Raw genomic sequence first — 7,819 nt, forward strand, 5'->3', positions numbered from 1 at the left:
TTAGATTTACTAAAAATTGTAATAATAATTAAAAAATCAGATCAAGCTGAGTGCTAGTGGGTCACACCTGTAATCCTAGCTACTCAAGGGTGAGATCTCAGGATCATGGTTCAAAGACAGCCTCAGTAGGAAACTAACCACCAGAAAACCAGAAGTGGAGCTGTGGCTCAAAGTGGTAGAGTGCTAATCTTGAGCACAAAAGCCCAAGGACAATGAACATGCCCTGAACTCAAGTGCCACAACCGACCCCCACCCCAAAAATTTTTTTGTTAAAAACCAGATCATTCCAAAATACCTATATTATTCTTTTAGTTATAAGGTAGTTCTCTGTTATCTCCTTTAGTTAGCATACTACTTAAGAAACCTGTGTGAGGGGCTGGGAAGGTGGCGCAGTGGTAGAGCGCTTGCCTTGCATGCCTGAGGCCCTAGGTTTGATTCCTCAGCACCACATAAGCAAAAAGAAAAAATGCCGAAAGTGGCGCTGTGGCTCAAGTGGTAGAGTGCTAGCCTTGAGCTGAAGAGCTGAGGGACAGTGCCCAAGCCCAGAGTTCAGGCCCCATGACCGGACCCCCCACTAAAAAAAATCCAAATAATATTATTAAACATATACATTCCATGTTCTATGCTAAGTGGCTTCACCTCTGTTCTTTTTCAACAATACAAATATATTTATCACTCGTTCCAATAATGCATGATAATTTTAAAATTGAGTGCAATTACAGAACAGTAAGTCTCTCAAAGCACCCAAAATAGGTAAAGAACTCTTAAACTAAAAAAAAAAAAAAAAAGAACTCTTAAACTTCAACAATAAAAAGAAAGCAAACCAATTCTAAAAGTTGGCTAAAGGCTTTAAAACACATCAAAGAGGATAAGGCAAACAAGCATATGATAAAATGTTCCACATCATATTTCATAAAAGAATTGCAGGGGCTAGGAAAGTGGCTCAGTGGTAAAGCGCTTGCCTTGCATGCCTGAGGCCCTGGGTTCGATTCTTCAGCACCACATAAGCAAAAAGCCAGAAGTGGCGCTGTGGCTCAAGTGGTAGAGCAGTAGCCTTGAGCTAAAGAGCTGAGGGGCAGCGCACAGGCTCAGAGTACAAACCCCACGACCGGGCTCCCCCCAAAAAAATTGTGGATAAAAGAATCGCAGATTAAAAAGAGCCAGGTGCAGATGGCTCATACCTATAGTCTTAGGTACCCAGAAAGAAAACATTAAAGGATCATGGTTCAAAGCCAGCCTAGGCCTAAAAGCCTGTGAGACTCATTTCCAATTAACCAAAACTCCGGGCTAGCCCTATGCCTCAGTTCAAACCCCAAGATTGGCACGAGCGTATACACACACACATACAGCACAGCACAGCACACTTATCAGAATGGCCAAAATCCAGAACATGGACAACAGTAATTGCTAGTGAGAATCTGGAAGAACAGAAATATTAACTTCTGGGCTCTACTTAACATTCCACTTTGGAAACCAGTCTACCAGACTAAATACTCTTTTTTTTCTTGGGGGGGGGGACAACTAGTTTTGGAGTTTGAACTCAGGGCCTGAGCTGTCCCTGAGCTTTTATGCTTAATGCTTGCACTCTAACATCTAAGACACAGATCCACTTCCAGCTTTTGTGGTGATTTATTAGCAATAAGAGTCTCACAATGGGGCTGAGAAGGTGGCTCAGTGGTAAAGTGCTTGCCTTGCATGCATGAGGCCCTGGGTTCGATTCCTCAGCACCACATAGCAGGAAAAGCTGGAAGTGGCACTGTGGCTCAAGTGGTAGAGCACTAGCCTTGAGCTGAAGAGCTGAGGGACAGTGCCCAAGCCCAGAGTTCAGGCCCCACAACTGGCAAAAAAAAAAAGAAAAGAAAAGAAAAAATAAGAGTCTCACAATGGACAAGTCGTTATGTTGAAAACGAACTTTTGGTCGTGGGGGAGGGTTGGGTGAGAGGGTCTGGGGAGGATAGGAAGGGATGAGAAGGGGAAACAAAGGAGGCTACAATGCTTGATAAGAAATGTACTCATTATCTTGCCCATGTAATTGTAACCCCTCTCTACAGTATTTTCACACACACAAAAAAAAGAGTCTCACAGACTTTCCTGCTTGGGCTGACTGCAAACCACAATCCTCAGATCTCAGCCTCCTGAGTAGCCAAGATTACCAGTGTGAGCACCAGTGCCCAGTCAAATGTATTGTTATACAATCCAGCAATCATGTTAGATGGACTGCTAAGTTCCAGTTAGAGCAACAAGGAGATCAAGTAGAATAAGTAGAGCTTACCTGGTTCTTATCAAGAATTGACCAACAAATATTCTGAAATGACAAAACTCATTAGATGTGATGAGAATTTTAGCATAGATATGCCCAGTATTTTAGAACCATTTAGTCAGTAGTAGAATACACAACACAAAACAAAAAAGGCAAAACTTAAAACCTAAAATTTCGACAACATTTAGACATCTTTGCTAACAAAGCATATCAGATGGTTGGGCCTCCATTACTAGGGCCTGTGAAAAGAGCAACTTGTTAGCAAGGCACCTTAGAATAGATGCAGTAGTAAACTTAGTGGAAGGTTAAGGGTCAGATGGGGTCAAACCCTTAACCCACCACGTGGCCAAGATGGCGAATTCAAGATGGCGAATTTCTGAAAGAATGCAAAGAAACCCTGAACAAATAGATCAAGCCTACATTGGCTAGCCTTTGAGAGGGAACCTAGAGGGGGGTCCCTGGGACCCAGCCTGCGTCGCACTCTTCAAGGCACAAGCCAAAAAGTTGTAGAAAAAAGGGTAGAAAGTTGGACATGAATGGCAGAGAGAGAGCAAAGACAGCCTGAAATTAAACTTCTGACCATTGACCATTGCAGTAGCAAAAACTGTGTAAAATTAGGCTCTCTGGCTTTCCAGGGAGCACAGGAGGCATTTCAAAGGGGTTTCACGGCTCAGGCGTGATTCGTAGCACCCCATTAAATGAGTAGAGTCAGTCTGGTGAGTGAAGGAGAGAGCTGACCAGGCTGAAGTGGCATCCCGACTTCCCCCAGAGCCCTTTAGAGAGAAATGGCCAAGCCCCCAAAGCCAAGCGTCCTCGGCTTCAGAAGTGACCGGCCTTTCAGCTAAAGGCTGTAGGAGCTCTCTGGCGTGGCACCACGTCTGGACAGAGACTGAGTAACAGAGAGCCGTAGAGTAGTTTCACTCACCAGAGTAGAGAAGTGGTGTGGACGTGGATGTGAAGGCAGCAATGGTATCGATGCGTTGATTCCGCCGCAGACAGACTGGTTCGCAAAAGGCCGTCAGAACTGCGGGTATTCCTCAGAGCAAAAAGGAAAGAACAAAAAAAGAAAAAAGAGGAAAAAAAAACACAGAAATCCCAGCTTTCATGACTTTAAGCCTTTATCCGAGTCACGGCACCATTTATGTTAGGTTTTTAAAAAGAGGTAACCGAGTAAGAACTGCACCAGCACTCACGTGGTATTCAGGTAAGGGGTAGGTTTATTCAGTAGCCCTGCTGGGACCAGGCAAGGTTGGCACTACACGTGGCTGGCAAAAGAAAGAGCTAGAAAAGAGCAGAGAGAGCAAGAAAAGAACAGAGAGAGCTAGAAACGAACAGAGAGAGAGCTAGAATAGAACAGAGAGAGCTAGAATAAAACAGAGAGAGAACTAGAATAGAACAGAGTGAGCTAGAACAGAGAGAGAGCAGAGAGAGCTAGAAAAGAAGAGCAAGAGAGAGGTAAGAACAGAGAGAGAGCTAGAATAGAATAGAACAGAGAGAGAGGAGAGAGCTAGAAATGAACCAAGAGAGAAAAAGGAGTTTGGGCCTGGGCTAGCCCTTATCTAGGGTATGGGTGGGGAAAGGTGTGGCCACATCAAATTCAGATGTGACCTCAGCGGATGCAGATGTGACGTCTTCCAGGTGTCCCAGTTGCCTAGGTAACGCAGGTACTGGGTGGAGACTTTGCTGCGAGGAGGGTGGAGTCTGCTCGCCATCCAGGAGCGGACCTTACAAGAACTTGCATAGATTTGCTGAGTTTTTTCTTTTTTTAGTAACACTTATGGCTTAAGAGAGAAAGCAGATAATAACCCAATTCTATCTCTTCCATCTTTTGAGCTGTAGAGTGAGAAAGACTCCCACATGAGGCACTGTGAAGGTGGCTCAATGGTAGAGTGCTTGCCTTGCATGCATGAGGCCCTGGGTTCGATTCTTCAGCACCACATAAGCAGAAAAAGCTGGAAGTGGGACTGAGGCTCAAGTGGTAGAGCCCTGGTCTACAGCTGAAGAGCTGGGGGACAGCGCCCAGGCCCAGAGTTCAGGCCACACAACCAACAACAACAACAAAAATAAGATTCCTACATGAACAGAGTAAATATAGTATTGATAAGAAACACAGAATAAACCAGGGGCTGGTTGCTCACACCTGTAATCCTAGCTATTCAGCAGGCTGAGATCTGAGGATCACTGTTAAAAGCTAGCCTTGGCAGGAAAGTCCATGAGACTCTTTTTTTTTTAACTTTCTTTTTATTTTTGGGTCCGGTCGTGGGCCTGAACCCTGGGCCTGGGCACTGCCCTCAGCTCTTTAGCTCAAGGCTAGCTCTCTACCACTTGAGCCACAGCGCCACTTCCGGCTTTTTACTTTTTGCTTATGTGGTGCTGAGGAATGAACCCAGAGCCTCATGCATGCAAGGCAAGCGCTCTACCACTGAGCCATCTTCCCAGCCCTCCATGAGACTCTTCTCTCCACTAGAAAACTGGAAGTGGTGTTGTGGCTCAAGCGGTAGAGTGCTCACCTTGAGCTGAAATGTGCAGGGACAGAGCTCAAGCCCAGAGATCAAACTCCATGACTGACCAAAAAACCCCACCAAACTAACAAAAACAAAAAACTCAGAATAGTAAAGTATTTCTCCTTCCTTCTAAACAAATACATCTTCTTAGCCATTCTCATTACTCATCTCTAGAACTTGTCATTCACTAATACATCATCTTCACACGGATGAAGTACTACTAGTTAGTGAAATTTGATTTTTATAAAAGTTTGTTATTATTATTATTATTATTATTATTATTATTATTATTATTATTATTATTATCTGTCAGTCATGGGGCTTGAACTCTGGGTTTGGGCCCTGTCCCTGCACTCTTGGGCTCAAGAAGAGCACTCTACCACTTGAGCCACAGCACCACTAATGGTTTTCTAGTGCTTTATTGGAGGTAAGAGTCTCACGGACTTTCCTGTCTGGGCTGGCTTTGAACCATAATCCTCAGATCTCAGCCTTCTGAGTAGCTAGGATTATATGCGTGAGCCACGGGCCACCAGCTAAGTTTGTTGTTATTATAAAGGTAATGTGCAGAGGGGCTGGCAAGGTGGTTCAGTGGTAGAGCTTGCTTTGCATGCATGAGGCCCTGGGTTTGATTCCTCAGCACCACATAAACAGAAAAAACTGGAAGTGGCTCAAATCATAAAGTGCTAGCCTTGAGCTGAAGAACTTAGGAACAGGAGGCAGGCCCAGAATTCAAACCCTACAACAATTTCCCCCACCCCTTGCTCAAAGCTGGTGCTCTACCATTTGAGGAATGCCTCTAATCCAGCATTTTGCTGGTTAACGGGAGATGGAGTCTTTAGGTTTTTTTCTGAATGGATTGGGTTAAAATGTTGAGCAACCTTTGTCCAATGAAGCTTGATTCAAAAAAATTTTTTTGAGTTTTAGTAAGGATTTTAGATTAACACGGGGAAAAAACAGAAAAAGAAACATTTCCTGCTCTCTATGCAGGACATGGGAATTAAAGCCTAGTTTGATTCTTGAAATGCAAATAGAAAATTTCTGAAAACTATTAAATATTTCTACATATACTGGTTAAAATCAAGGATAAATGTCTAAGTGTTTATTTCAAATTGAATTCAATATCTAATGATACATTTTCAAAGCATATTATATCATATAGTTTTTGGGTTTTTTTTGCCGGTTATGGGGCTTGAATTCTGGGCCTGGGCGCTGTCCCCCAGCTCTTCAGCTCAAGGCTAGTGCTCTACCACTTGAGCCACAGTCCCCCTTCAAGCTTTTTCTGTTTATGTGGTGCTAAGGAATCAAACCCAGGGCTTATGCATGCAAGGCAAGCACTCTACCACTGGGCCACTTTCCCAGCCCCATATAGTATTTTTTAGTTAACCTTAATTTTAGTTTATCTCATGAAAGTTAAAAGTTCTACCATATGATTAGAGAAAACAAAATATACACTGCCGCGGACCGGGTTCTGTCGGGACGACAGAGGATACCTAGGGGAGGAACCTGGAATAGGATGGGGAGATGGCAAACAGACAACTCACACACATTAGGAGTGGATGCTGAGTGCTGAGTGCTGAGTGCTGAGTGCGATTTAATGCAGAGGATAACAAACTTTTATAACAGAATTCTTCATAAGAAAAGGGGCAAAAGGTTATACAATCTTGCTGCAAGGCTTCGTTCTTGGATGGTCACCAGCTGGTCGCCTGAAAGGGCAAAAGTTTACACAATCTTGCTGCAGGGCTTCATTCTTAGGTGGTCACCTGAAAGGCACTTGTTTCCGGCTTATCTCTAAGAAATATAATGGGTTTCGACGTTTGTCACCATCTCACCATTACCTTATTTCTATAGAGGCCTTAATTATAAGGTTACGGAGGCCTAGATCTAGCAAGTCTCTTAGTAAATGAGAGTGCCAGGAAGTTCTTTCTCCTAAGTAGTTATCTCAGCAATTGCCATACATTCTTTCTGTTCTAGCCGCGCCTACAACTTTTTGTAAATTTCTTACAATTCCTTCTGCTGGAGTGACTTTGTGAAACCTCCAATACTTTTATATTTACTTATAACTTGTCTACTAGCCTCCATAAGAGGGGTTTCAGGGTAGCACTTAACTCTGGTGAGTTAGTCATATTTTTAAGACACTCATCAGATATTGGAGTCATCAACACTCTTAAGAAAGAGCTTTGAATAAGGGAACGTTGACAATGAGTAAGTACAATGAACAGCAGAAACAGTAAAAGATTGATAGGCACTCTTATGAGGAGAAGAAAGACAGAAACACATCTTTTCCCAGGGGTTTTTCCAGCCTTTTCCCAGGAGTAGGCCTCTTAGAAGCCCTATTCTCCGAGGTAGACTTCGGTGAAGTCCCAAAACTTGGAGATAGGTTTCTGTAAAGCCCCATTCTCTGAGGTAGACTTCGGTGAAGTCCCAAAACTCAGAGATAGGTCTCGAGGCCCCTATCATGGTCTGATAGATGGTTTCCCATGCTTAAGCAGACTCTACTGGGGTCGGCGTGGCATTTGCCCCCTTTTTTTTTTTTTTAATTTTAATTTTCACCAGTCCTGACTCCGTGTATCAATTTTATACCAGCTGTACTTGTAAGCTCCAATTTTAAGACATACTCATACCATTTGCGACATACTTAAACTTTCTGAGGTTTGTCTTAAAGACAATCCTTACTTTTCAAATTTCCCCAATTCTCTTTCCAAGGCTTTCTTTACTTCCTTCTTTCTTTACAATTCCTTTCCCAAGGCTTTCATTACCACCCTCTTTCTTTACAATCTCTTGACCATCTTTGTGGCTGTAGTTTAAAACTGCCCAATTTTCCTTTGGCTTGCGGAACCTTTATCTTAGAACAGCCTTAAGGCACCACCGTGATGCAGAAGCTTGCTAGATTTTAAGGCTAAGAGTATTACCTCTATTGATAACACACTCAGGTTATTACCATATCAGAGTCAAACTAGGCTGTGACCATAGAGTGGATTTCCAGTTACTATGCACTGAAGTGCCTAAGACAAGCAAGCCAGTGATATCCTTGTCCCCAATATCCACTGTGGGAAGA

Source organism: Dipodomys merriami, unplaced genomic scaffold (genome assembly GCF_024711535.1).
Source record: "Dipodomys merriami isolate MVZ:Mamm:240054 unplaced genomic scaffold, mDipMer1.0.p SCAF_1780, whole genome shotgun sequence".
NCBI lineage: Eukaryota > Metazoa > Chordata > Mammalia > Rodentia > Heteromyidae > Dipodomys > Dipodomys merriami.